Source organism: Petaurus breviceps, unplaced genomic scaffold (genome assembly GCF_028583685.1).
Source record: "Petaurus breviceps papuanus isolate PSGF00001 unplaced genomic scaffold, PetGlider_PUasm1.0 101, whole genome shotgun sequence".
Lineage (NCBI taxonomy): Eukaryota > Metazoa > Chordata > Mammalia > Diprotodontia > Petauridae > Petaurus > Petaurus breviceps.
Window position 1 is genome coordinate 8,119,183 of NW_027185575.1, and position 14,920 is coordinate 8,134,102.

The window sequence follows — 14,920 nt, forward strand, 5'->3', positions numbered from 1 at the left end:
AGGAAGGAAGGAAGGAAGGAAGGAAGGAAGGAAGGAAGGAAGGAAGGGAAGGAGGAAGAAATAAGGGAGAGAGGAAAGTAGGTGTTTATTAAGCATCTTCTGTATGGCAGGTACTGTAATAAGAGTTTTACAAATATTATCACATATGATCTTCAAAACAGCCCCAGAAGGTAAATGCTATGATTATCCCTATTTTACAGAGGAAACTGAAGCAGTGTAATGGGAATGTAAATTTTAAAGATCTTCCCTGCCCCTAGGCTAATGTGCACCTGGAGCCTGGGGTAGGAGGCTTGTTTTTCAGAAGATACTTTTTGATTGGCCAGTGGGTCCAAAAGGTTGTTACATTCTCTGAGCCAGGAGAAGGCTATGTAAGCCCTGATGTGAGGCTTTGTTTTGGGGCTCACTTTGAGAAGTGTTCTGTGATTTGATATGGATTCTGGGAAGCCGTTGTCCAGAGCCCCCCGGCTTTGAAAAAACCCAGATGTTGAAACCCATATATTGGTTTGGTATGGATGTAATGGTTGCACAGTTTGGAAAGCTGTGTACTTGATCTGTTTCTGTTTTAATAATACTGTCTGTATATTCTGAAGTTCAGGGTGCTGACCTCTTTCCCCTGAACTAGGTAAACGATATATGTCTGACTGATTAAAGTAAGCTTTGTTAACCCATTTTGAGTTGCTTTCCTTTATCAAAGCAAATCCAAGAACCTGTGGTGGCAGCAAACCCTGAGGACGCTTGGAGTGCTTGCCGCCACAAGCAGAAGGAGGTTAAGTGACTTGCCCAGGGTCCATTGCACATCTTGGTTTAGGAATTCAACACCCCCAGGATCTGGAAAATCCAGATAATTAGTTTTCTTTTTCTTTTATGGGATAAGTTCGGATTCCATCAAAGGGCCACACTTGAGGACCTAGCAGGCCACATATGACCTCAAAGATCCAGTTTCCCCACCCCCAAACTAGCACATTACCCAAATCATTATCTCTGTAGTCTATATTCATTTGCCCAATAATCACCAAACAACTCTAGTCTTTGGGGTTCTCCAGTTTTTCAAAGCTGTTTCTCCAGTTGGTCTTATGAAAATGAGCAGCTAGAAAAAAAAAAGTACTAAGGTAAGGCAGTCTATGCATGAGAGCAAAATCCATTGTCTTTTCTGCCTTCATGGTTTTGTAAATCAGATACTCAAAGTCTCATCATTGCCTGTTATGTCCTACATACTTGCCAATCTGAAAGGGTCAACTCCCTCCTCCCTCCAACCATACATACATACATACATACATAGAAACATACATATACCATAACTGTAACATGTACACAATTTATTCACTTAAGGGTATGGTTGAGTATATAGGAAAATATGAAATCATAGGTGATAGAATCTTGCAAATCCAATCAAAAATGACTTTAAATTGAAGGGAGGGGCATGGCTCAGTGGCGCAGTGAATAGAGCAACGGCCCTGGAGTCAGGAGGACCTGAGTTCAAATCTGGCCTCAGACATTTAACACTTACTAGCCGTGTGACCTTGGGCAAGTCACTTAACCCCAATTGCCCTCCCAGAAGCAAAAAAATAAAAATAAATTGAAAGGTGGAAGGGAGTGGTAGAGAAAGTTATTTATATGTGTCTGCCAAGACAAATGCCACGTAGAGTATCAATCACAACATAGGATAAAGAAAATCAGTAGAGGGGTCAGCATTTCACAAGAAACAATATCTAAGGAGAGGATATGGATAGGGATAGCATTGGGGCCTGTTTGTTAGAGTGAATACTCAGAGAAGGAAACTTCCTCCGTAATATAGGTTAGCATCTTCCATTCAACCTACAGTTGCCTAGAGTAGTACTTAGAGGTTAAGTGACTGACTTTTCCAAGGTCACACAGTCAATATGCATGCCGAGCAGTGTTTGAGCTCAAGGCTGCCTTACTCCAAGAATTACTCTAAGAATTCCCCTATAATTTATATGCTGCTGATCCCCATTGAAACTTCTTCTATGGGGGTGGCTAGGTGGCACAGTGAATAGAACGCCAGCCCTGGAGTCAGGAGGACCTGAGTTCAAATCTGGCCTCAGATAATTAACACTTACTAGCTGTGTGACCTTGGGCAAGTCACTTAACCCCAATTGCCCTCCAAAAATAAAAAAAAAGAAAGAAACTTCTTCTAGATATAACAAAGTATGTTTTTGTTATCTTCAGCAGTGGCCATGTCCTACAACCAAGGTTTTAAAAGATTCCAGGCTGTATGAACTTGAGCAAATCACTTAATCCTGATTGCCTGGGGGGGGGGGGACAGAGATTCCAGGAGTTTGGGCCCTCAATAGATTTTGAGGTGTCTCAAAATAAATAAAATACAGAAGTTAGAGACCTCCTACATATAATGAACTGTTTAACAAGGTAAAATGTATGCTAAGTACTTTGGAAACTATCAGCTCCCCATCCCCTGTGCCATGGCTGCCTCTAAGAAGAAAAAGAAAAAATAGCAAAAAATGTATGGCCTCAGGAGTCTATATAAAAATGTACAAATTATGTATAATAAGCAATGAGAACTAGAAGTATTAATGAAAGATGAATTCTGTCTCATAGGTCCAATTGAGACTGATGGAATGAGAGGGCTTGTCTTATTTCACACCTCCTCCCTTCAGGATCTCATCTACTCCCATAGGTTCAATTATCATATCACTATAGATGATTCCCAAAACTATGCATCCAACCTCCCAGTCCCATATTTCCAATAGCCATCTGTACATTTCCACTGGGATATCTCAGCAATACCTCAAACTAAACACATCTAAATATTTTCATTACATGGAAGTCATTTTTGATAAACTGGTGTATGCTTTACTGAGCTAAGAATTTCCCTGTAATGTATATGCTGCTACCCCTCAATGAAAATCTCTCCATCTAGGTATAGCAATGGTTTTTCTTTGTTTGTTTTGAGATCTTCAGCTCTGTATCTCCTTTACAATCAAGAGATTCCAGAGTTTGGGCCCTCAATAGATTTTGGGGTGTCTCAAAATAAACAAAATATGGAAGTTAGGGACCTCCTTCATATAACAAATTGTTTAATCAGGTATAATGTATGGAAATCATTAGGATCCATCTAACAACAAATAATAATAATAGCAGCTGACATTTGCATAGTTCTTTCAGATCACAATGTATTTTTCATACATAATCTCAGCTCCATTATTAAAATAATACAAGATCGAATATAAGTGTCACACTACCAATATACACAAAGATTCTAAGAGTTTAGAGGAAGAGAAAGAATCATCTAGGTGGTTCGGTGGATAGAGTACTGCACCTGGAGTCAAGACCAGAGTTCAGATCTGACCTCAGACATTCACTTTGGGAAAGTCACATAACCCTGCTCCCCTTCCCCCCCCCCGCCCCAGTAAAATGAGTGGGAGAAGGAAATGGCAAACCACTCTAGTATCTTCACCAAGAAAATCCCAAATGGAGAAACAAAGCGTCAGACATAACTGAACGACAATAAAATATAAGATATCTTACAAATCATCTAACCCAGCAGTTTCCAAACTTTTTTGGTCTCAGTGATTCTTTATACTCTTAAAAGCTCTCCAAGAGCTTTTATTTATGTGGGCTGTACCTATTAATACTTACTGCGTTAGGACTTAAAACAGTTATTATTGAGAAAGTAGTTTTGACCTTATGGACTCTCTGTAAGGGTCTCACAGATCCCAAGGGATCTCTGGACCACATGTTGAGAAGAACTGGGCTGGCATAACTCTTTTATTTTACAGATGGGAAAACTCAATTCTAAACAGAAGATAGGACTTACCCAGAATCAAAATACCAAGTCCCTTGACACAAAGACCACAGTGCTTTCAATACCATCTCCCTCCCTCTAATGATAGAATTTCAGACATGGTAACTGATGGTTCAGGAGGTATTTGGGTGTAATTGGCCTCAGTGGCCCCTGCTTACAAGGTCAACTCAACCAGTCCAGAGGAATAAGAAAATCTTTGATTTTCTTTATTCTTTTCCCAACAGCTAGGCGAAAGAAAAAATAACTAATGCCTAATGAATATTGTGATGTCATAGATTTAGAATTGGAAGGTAGTTTTGGAAGTCATCTAGTACAACCCTTTCCTTTTACAAATAACGAAACTGAGGTAGTTCAATGTTTAAATACCATCAAGTGAGAGAAGACACTTGAGGAGATGGAGGCCAGTATTTTCCAGGCCCTGGAAGAGCCCACAGCCATCTGCACATATTTGAATGGACAATCTGCTGATGAATGTGTGTGATGTATGAAGGAGAGAGTACATTCACAGGGAAGGCTATGTGATGGGCTGAGCGTGTGGGCACCAGAGGGAAGGAGAGAGATGGGTTTCACTTCACAAGAGTCAGATGAAAATGACAACCCCAGGAAATCTCTAACTGATCATTAATATTCAGTTCTTGATCAGCTTAGTATCTTCCTGTTCCTAACAGGAATAGCAGATTGACTGGTCTTTGTAGAATAATAGTTATAAAAATGATGATGATAATTCACAATTTGATTTATAATGCACTTTCCTTGTGGTATAGGGTAGAGAAAGCTAAATTTGGGGTCAGGAGACCAGGATTCAAGTCCTACCTATCAAGGCCTCTCTGCACTTCATTTCAATCAATTGTAAAATGAGGGAGTTGAACCATCTGACCTTCAAGATTCCTTCTAATTCTAAATCAGTGATCCTTGCTACCATTACCCAGCCCAGATCTGAGAAGTCTCTTCCTCTTTCCCACCTCTCTTTCAGGATCTGGTTGCAGAAGGAAGTTATTGTCATTTTTTCAATTCTATCTGACTCTTTGTGCCCCATTTGGGGATTTCTTAATAAAGATACTGGAGTAATTTGTCATTTCTTTCTCCAGTTCATTTTACAGATGAAGAAATTGAGGCAAACAAGGTTAAGTGATTTGCCCAGGGTCACACAGCTACTTAGTGTGTTAGTGAAGAACATATGAGATAAGATATATAATTCACTTCACAAACCTTGACATTATATAAATGGTAGTGATCATTGTTATCAATTAAATTGAGTCATGTTATGCCTAATTGCTTCTTCTCTTCCTTTTAATAACTTTGTTACATGGTGGGAAGAAGAGAACAGTCATTTATTAAACACCTACTATGTGCCAGGAATTGTCCTAAGCACATTACAAATATTATCTTATTTGATCATCACAATGATCCAGGGAGGTAGACACTATTATTCCCATTTTATAGTTGGGAAAACTGAGACAGGGCTTAAGTGACTAGTCCAGAATCATCCAGCTAGTGTCTAAAGTCGAATCTCAATTCTGGTCTTCCTGATTCCACACACAGTCCTCTCTCCACTTAGCTCCCTAGCTTCCTAAAGGCATCAGCTCATCAAGGGATGGGTTAATCAGAGAGGGGAAAGAAGGGATAAATTCAGAAAAGAATGTGGTATGAAAACCAAAGACACAATAAGAAAAAATGAAGCCATTACCAAGACAAAGAGACTGGGATTCAGCCAGGGTCACATAATTTATGTGCATTCATTCCTTCAGCACAGAAACAATTGAATTTAGCACCTAGTTAACAAGAATAATTAGATAAATAATTAGTTTAATATAATTAGTTAAACTGGGACACTGGTGCATTTCCTCCCCCATGGCCAGCTTAGCCTCACCCTGTTTCTTCCCAGACTCTGGCAGGAAACTTCCTCAGCAATAACCCTGTAGGGTCCCAAGTATTCCTCCCCCCAAAAATATACATTTGTGAATTCATTCTTTCATTCAACAAAGATTTATTAAACAAATTAATATAAATTAATATAGTTATATTAATATATTAATAATATGTATTAAGCCCCTAATATGTGCTAGGCACCCTGACAAGCACTGAGAATACAATGACAAAAATGCAGCTGTCCCTGCCCTCAAGGTGCTTGCATTCTATTGACTTGAAGACTTGTTTCCTGCTGCTACACAGAAAGTACCAAAAAAAAAAAAACCAAACCTAATGTTGCCTTACACTTTTGTTGTTGTTGTTGCTGAGTCGTTTCAGTCTGGAACACCCCCAAATGGGGTATTTTAGAATTGTGGAAAACTCACCAAGTTTACCAGTGAAAGGCAAACCTGACCTTTCCTCCAGCCCTACTTCATTTAAGCTCACAATTCACTGAGCAAGGCATTAGTAAGCAAAAGCTGTAATTTGCAAAGCAAAAGGCTGGATGATTTATTCCCAAAATAGCTTTGGCAATGAGTGCATGGCGGGCCTATTGGGTTGATTTAACAGTTAATGTTCATAAAGGCTTTCGAAGATGAAGATGGAAGGCCTTCAGTAAGTACAACACATTATGAATCTATCATTTCCACGTTAGGCCACAAAAAAAATGATGGAGGAAAGTATTTCTGTGTGTATGTGTGTGTGTGTTTAAACTATATATTGATTTTTATTCCTCCTCTTAGGTTCATAATGGTCCCTTTCATTACTGAAAATGAAAGACTTCAAAAATTCCTTGAATCTAAATGGAATTCTTTAACCACCTCCTCCATATCTTAGATACTACTACAATGTTAACACTTGAAAGCACCATGAAGGCCATCAATTCTATTCCTCCATTCAATACAGTTCATTCATTCATTCATTCAAAAAGCATTTATCAAGCACTTACTATATGGAGTAGGGCATGGTGCCTAGCACTGGGAATACAGAATCCCATACAGAAAAAACACTGCTCTAAGGTAACTCACAATCTAAAGGAAGGAGAACAATATTTATATGAATAACTGACCAATGAAATGGAAAAATAACAAAGAATGAAACCATCCCTACTCAAAATGAGCTTACATTTCAATGAAAAAGAGGGTGATGTAAGTGCAAATAAGGGATCCAAAGAAATGTTGGAAAGTTTCAGGAGAAAAATGTTACTTATACCTGAGAGAGAATCAAGAAAGGCTACATAGAGAAAATGACCACAAAAGAGCTGGGCCTTCAAGGAAGGAAGGATCCATCCACAAAGATGAGTCTATTCCAGGCAACTGAGCCGTTATGCAAAACAACAGAGATATAAGAATGCAAAACCAGAATAGGAGATGGAGAGGAGTTCAGTTTGGAAAGAATATAGAAGGAAGAAGAGATGTAGGGGGGGAAAGGTCATAAAGGAAAACTGGAAGATGACTGTGGAAAGTCATGACTTTCAGAGACAGGAGTTGACATGGGAGTAATCCACATGATTACTCATATGGATGAAAGATTGGAGAGAGGAGAGACTGAAGCAGGAAGAACATTTAGAAGACTATCATGGCGGTGGAGTCAAGATGGCAGAGAAAGCATAGCCACTGACCTGAACTCTCCCCAAAACCCCTATGAAAACCTTTAAATAATGCCATAAAACAATTCCTGGAGCAGCAGAAGCCACAAAAGGATGGGATGAAATAATTTTCCAGTCAAAGACAACTTAGAAGGTCAACTGGAAAGGTCCGTCATGCCTGGGTGTGAGTGTGGCACATTCCAGAGCAGGCAACGCCAGCAAAAACCTAGCTCTACCAAACCAGGAGCAGGCCTTGGGAGTCACTGAATCTGTAGCAGCAGTGCTGCTTCCAGGGCTCTCAGTCCACAGATAGGAAGGGAGTAGAACAACTGGTCAGAAGGAGATTATAGTGATCTTCTTGCTAGCACTGAGGCAGGACTCTTTTGCTTTCCCCATACACAATGGATGACAGTCCCAGGGTGAAGAGGAGCACCAGCACACCAGAGCTTGTAGCCACAGTGGAGCGGGGACCCTTGTTACAATTCCACAGCAGAAAAAAAAGTGCTTATGATCACTCACAGACCAGAGCACAGGCCAGGAGAGTAGTAAATACACTTCTCTTTAGATCATACCACCTCAGAAGAACTAAAAATTTACAGATCCCTAGAAGTGTCTCTGAAAATAGCTACACAAAAGCATTAAAACTTGGGAGAGTGCACCCTCCACCATAGAAGCAGAGTCCTACTTGAACAAAGAGTTAAAATCCTGAGGCAGGGGGACTCTAAACAAACTTTGGAGCCACAGAACCCACAAAATGACACAGAGAAGCTAACCTCCCACTGAAGACAGCCCGGCAGGCTGGCAGGAATTAGCCAGTGCAGCGCTCTGGGAGCCAAGCCCAGACCCATGGAGGCTTTAGCCCCAGGGTGGGCCTGACTGGTGCCAGCAGGAGGAACTCCAGATCAGCAGCAGCTGTGGCCATTTACCGATTTATCAACACATAGATGTGAAGGACAAAGTGAGAGGTCAGTGCAATCTGAACTTTGGGACCCAATAAGTGGGAATGTGTGGCTTTTGCCCCCTGGGGTGAGAAGCTGCTGAGACACAGGCACAGCCAGCCAGCGCCAGGTGGGAGCTTCAACTCCTTGCCTGCAGAGTGTAGGGGGACCAAGCAACAATCTGAGGGGTAATTTCAGGGGTAATCGCTCTTTCTTTAACCTGCTTGGATCTGGATTGCAGTCTAGGGTGGAGGTCCTAGGGTGTGTGTCCAGCTTGCCAGAGGATGTGGAGGCCTCAGAGAGGGCACCCATCTAATACCTCTGGCAGCTGAGAAAACCCCAGCACTTGGGACAAAAGCTCCCCTGTATGGTGGCAGAGTCCTACTGTGGCAAAAAGCCTAGGGGTCAAGTGACTGAGGGGCGACATGACCAGCAAAAGGAAACAAAGCAGACACAAGAGATTCCAACATTAGACTCCTATTTTGGGGACAAAAAGGAGCAAAGTATGGAACAGGAGGAAGACAGTGAAGTCAGAACTCCTGCACCAAAAGCTTCCAAAAAAAATACTAGCTGGTTACAGGCCATAGAGGACCTTAAGAAGCAGATAAAAGAAGTGGAGGAAAAATTGGGAAGAGGAATGAGAACAATGCAAGAAAATCATGAAATGAGAGTCAACAGCCTGACTGAGGAAAATAATGCCTTAAAAAATAAACTAACTCAAATGGCAAAAGAGGCTCAAAAAGGCAATGAGGAGAAGAATGCCTTAAAAAACCAAATTTGCCAGATGGAAAAAGAATCTCAAAAGCTCAATGAGGAGAATCATTGCTTCAGAATTAGATTGGAGCAAATGGAAGCTAATGACTTTATGGGAAATCAAGATGCTGTTAAACAGATCCAAACAAATGAAAGAATAGAAGGCAATGTGAAATATCTCATGGGAAAAACCACTGACCTGGAAAATAGATCCAGGAGAGATAATTTAAAAATTATTGGACTACCTGAAAGCCATGATCAAAGTAAGAACCTAGAAATTATCCTCCAGGAAGTTCTCAAAGAAAACTGCCCTGATGTTTTAGAACCAAGGGCAAAATAGAGTTTGAAAGAATCCACTAATCACCTCCTGAAAAAGATCCCCAAAAGAAAACTCCTAGGAATGTTATAGCCAGGTTCCAGAATTCTCAGATTAAGGAGATAATATTATAAGCAGCCAGGAAGAAACAATTTGAATATTGTGGAAACACAATCAGGATAACCCAGGATCTGGCAGCTTCTACACTGAGGGATTGAAGGGCTTGGAATATGATATTCCAGAGGTCAAAGGAGCTGGGATTAAAACCAAGAGTCACCTATCCAGCAAAACTGAGTATCATGTTTCAGGGCAAAATATGGTCATTCAATGGAATAGAGGACTTTCAAGCATTCTTGTTGAAAAAACCAGAGTTGAATAGAAAAATTGACATTCAGATACAAGAAGTAAGAGAAGCATGAGAAGGTAAACAGGGGAAAGAAATCATAAAGAACTTATCAAACTTGAACTATTAAGTACATGGAAAAACAATAATTGTAACTTATGAAACTTTTCTCAGTAGTTGAAGGGAATAGAAATATATACATATATATATATATATGTCTATATATGAGGGTATATGGGCATATGAATACATATGTGAATGTGTGTATATATGTTTACAGGTATACTTAGATAGAGGGCACAGGACCAGTTTAATGTGAAGGGATGATACTTAAAAGGTGAAATTAAGAGGTGAGAGAGGAATATAATGAGGGAGATGGGGAGAGACAGAATGGGGTAAACTATCTCATATAGAAGAGGCAAGGGAAAATGATTACAATGGAGGGGAAGAATAAAAGTCAAAAGAGAATGGGTCAGCCTTATTCCCATTGAATTTGGCTTGAGGGGGGAATGAAATACACACTAAATAGGGTATCTCACCTTCCAGGAGAGTAGTGGGGGAAGGGGATGAGAGGGCGGATGATGGAAGGGAGGGCAGGCTCGGGGGGAGGGAAGTTGGAAGCACCCACTTTGGAAAGGGATGGGATCAAAGTAGAGAATAGAACAAGTGAGAGGTGGGATAGGAGGAAGGGAAATATAGTCAGTCTTTTACAATATATCTACTATGTTATTGTTTTGCATTAGCCACACATGTACAACCTATACTGAAATGCTTATCTTCCCAGCAAGGGTGGGTGACAAGGGAGGAAGGGAAAGAATCTGGAATTCAAAGTTTTAAAATTAAATATTCAAATATATATATATATATATATATACTATTATTAATACTATTTTACATGTAATTGGGAAATAAGATATACAGGCACTGGGGCATAGAGATCCACTGGAAAATTCGAAAGGGGTATGGGAGAATATATGGGAGAGAGCAGATTGGAGGAGGGCCTATCCTGTGGGACTTCTATTTTGGGGTGGTGGGTAAGAGGAAAATGGAGAGAAAATTTGTAAATCAAAATTTGGTGGAAATGAATGATGTAAATCAGAAGTTAATAAAGCATTTGAAAAAAAATAAAATAAAAAATCTCCTACAATAAAAAAATAAAGTTGAGACTACTTAGATTTCATTCATATCCACATATGTCAATATAAATAAGTTGATCTAGTTATTTTTTTTATCAGTATTTCACTTGAGATGGTTCATGATATATCCCCATGGATACACAATGGCTTTCTACTAAGATATTTTATTCTATGATTCAAAGTGGGAATTCTATAGATGTAGCTTAAGAAAGCTGATTTTATATATATATATATATATATATATATATATATATGCAGCTAAGTTTAAAATCCATTGGAGTTTAGGGGGGTGTTGTATGTATACTCTGTAATGCTTAAAATGCTAAACAAATGTGTGGTTTATTAACAGTAAATACATTTCTATGAAAAAATAAATAAATAAAATCCTGGGGCAGCTAGGTGGTACAATGAATAGAGCACCAGTCTTGGAGTCAGGAGGACCTGAGCTCAAATCTGGCCTCAGCCACTTAACATTTACTAGCTGTGTAACCTTGGGCAAGTCACTTAACCTCAATTGCCCTGCCTTCCTTCCTCCAAAAGACCAAAAAAAAAAAAAGAGTTGAGTCAAGAAACAGACTGGGAAAATAAGAAAACAACAGAAAAAATTCTGACCATAGAAAGTTGCTATAGTAACTAGGAAAGTCAAAACACACATTCAGAAGAAGATAACAAAGTCAAAGTTCCCACATCCAAAGCTTCCAAAACAAATTATGAATTGGTCTTAGGCCATAGAAGGGCTGAAAAAGGATTTTTTAAATCAAGTAAAAGAGGTAGAGGAAAAATTGCAAAGGGAAATGAGAGTCATATAAGAAAATCATGAAAAATGAGTCAACGGCTTAGTAAAGGAGACAAAAAAAGTACTGAAGAATATAACACCTTAAAAAACAGAGTGGGCCAAATGGTAAAAGAGGTACAAAAAGTCAATGAGAAGAAGAATGCCTTAAAAGGTAGCAATGGACAAATGGGAAAAGAGGGACAAAAATTCACTGAATAAAACCTCCTTAAAAAGTAGAATTGGTCAAATAGAAAAGGAGGCCCAAAAGCTTACTGAAGAAAATAATTCTTAACAATTAGAATTGAGCAAATGGAAGCTAATGAATTGATTAAAAACCAAGAAACAATAAAACAAAACCAAAATAATGAAAAAAATACAATGTGAAATGTCTCATTGGAAAAACAGGTAATCTAGAAAATAGATACAGGGGATATAATTTAAAAATTAATGGACTAACTGAAAGCCATGATCAAAAATAGAGCCTAGTCATCATCTTCCAAGAAAGTATCAAGAAAAAACTATCCTGATATTCTAGGACCAGAGGGTGAAATATAAATGGAAAGAATCAACAGTTAACCTCATGAAACATATCCCAAATGAAAATTGCCAAGAATATCATAGCAAAATTTTAAGCTCCCAGATCAAGAAGAAAATACTGCAAGCAGCTAGAAAGAAACAATTCAAATATGATGGAGCCACATTCAGGATAACACAAGATTTAGCAGCTTCTACATTAAAGGATCAGAGGGCTTGAAATATGATATTCTGAAGGGTAAAGGAGCTAGAATTACAACCAAGAATCACCTACCCAGGAAAACTGAATATAATCCTTTAGAGGTGAAATGAACATTGAATGAAATAGAGGACTTTCAAGTATTTTTTTAAAAATTTTTTGGTCTTTATTAATTTGTTTATTTTTAGTTTACAAGATTCAATTCTACAATTTCTTGAGTTTCAAATTTTCTCCCCCTTTCTCCCTCCCCATGGCATTATACAATCAAGTATAGGATCTGCAAATACTTTCACATTAGACATTAGTCAAGTTATAAAGAAGGATTGTATCGGATGGAATGAACAATGGGAAAGAGGAGACAAAACCAAACAAGAAAAAGACAGAGAGCAGATAGTTTGCTTCAATCTGCACTCAAACTCTGTTCTTTATAGTTTTTTATCTGAATGTAGACATCTCTCTCCATCATGAGCCTTTTGGAGTTGACTTATAACCCTGCATTGCTGAAAAGAGTCCAATCTATCAAAGATGGCTGTCACACATACGTTGTGTCTGTAATTGTGTACAGTTTTCTCCTGGTTCTGCTCTTCTCACTCAGCATAAGTTTGTATAAGCCTCTACAGGTAAATATGAAGTCCATCTGCTCCTCATTTCTTATAGCATAATAGTATTCCATTACATTCATATACTACCACTTGTTTAGCCATTCCCCAATTGATGGGCACCCCCTTAATTTCCAATTCTTTTCCAAAAAGAGCTGCTATAAATATTTTTGTACATATGAGTCTTCCTCCCATTTGTATGATCTCTTTGGGATACAACTCTAAAAATGGTATTACTGGGTCAAAGGGTATGAAATTACTTAGGAGAGAAATTACTAAGGGAAAGGTAGAATTTTGTAAATTATCTCACATGAAAGAGGCAAGAAAAAGCTTTACAGTGGAAAGAAAGAGGGTGAAGGTGAGAGAAATGAGTGAACTTCACTCTCATCAGACCTAGGTCAAAGAAGGAATAATATACAAAATCAATTGGGTATAGAAATCTATCTTATCCTACAGGAAAGCAGGAGGGGAAGGGGATAAGAAAAGGAGGAGTGATAGAAGGGAAAGCAGATTGGAGGAGGGGTAGTCAGAAGCAAAACGCTTTTGAGGAGGGACAGGGTAAAAGGAGAGAGAGGACAGAATAAATAAGCAAATAATAGGATGGAGAAATACAATTAGCAATAGTATCTGAAAAAAATTGAAGTATGTTTCTCTGATAAAATCCTCATTTCTCAAACATATAGAGAACTGAATCAAATTTATAAAAATAAGAGCCATTCCTCAGTTGATAAATAATCAAAAGATATGAATAGTTTTCAATGAAATAATCAAGGCTATCTATAGCCATATTTTTTTAAAATGTTCTAACTTACTATTGATTAGAGAAATGCAAATTAAAACAATTCTGAGATACAATTCATAACTATTAGATTGGTTAATAGGACAGAAAAGAAAAATGACAAATGTTGGAGGAGATGTGGGAAAAATAAGACATTTATTCACTGTTGGTGAAGTTGTGAGCTGATTCAACTTTTCTCCAGAGAAATTTGGAACTATGCTCAAAGGGCTATAAAACCATGGTAACAATACAACTAACTAGGTCTGTATCACAAAAGAGATAAAAACAAAACAGGAAAAGGACCTATAATGTACAAAGCTATTTATAGCAACTCCTTTCTGATGGTAAAGAATTTGTAGTTGAGGGGATGCACATCAACTGGGGAATGGCAGAACAAATAGTGGTATGTGATTATGATGGAAAGCTATGGTGCTATAAGAAATAATGAGCAGGATGTTCTCAGAAAAACCTGGAAAGACTTACATGAGCTGATGTAAAATGAAATGTACCATATACAAAGTAGCAAGATTGTAAAATGATCAACTGTAAATGGTAGCTATTCTTAGCAATACAATGATCCAAGACAACTCTGAAGAAGTTCAGATGAAAAATGCTATTCATCCCCAGAGAAAAAAAATGATAGGGTCTGAATACATACTGAAACATACTTTTTATTTTGTTTTTTCTTGAGGTTTTTCTTTTTGGTCTATGTTTTCTTTCACAACATGACTAATAATGAAAATGTTTTACATGACTACTCATGTATGATCTATATCAGATTTCTTCCCTTCTCAATGGGGGGAAGGAATAAAATTTGGAGCTTAGAGTCTTAAGAATGAATTTTAAAAATTGTTTTTACATGTAACTGGGGAAAAATAGAATACTAAATAAATTCAGAAAAATATCTTTTAAAAAAAGACTATTGCCATAATCCAGTTACAAGAGAACCTAGAACTGAGAAAATGGAAGTTCAGGGAAGAGAAGACTCACAAAGTGAATTTATATCAGAGACCTTCTAGTACTATACTCAGAGAAAGATAAAGAGATAGATAGATGAAATACAGATATAATGAATAGATAGTTGAATAGATAGATAGATTAGATTAGATAGATAGACTAATCAATAGATAAATAGCCAAACTGATAGACCGGCAGGCAGACAAATAGCTATATAGACAAACAGACAGACAGACAGACAGACAGACAGACAGACAGACAGACAGACAGATAGATAGATAGATAGATAGATAGATAGATAGATAGATAGATAGA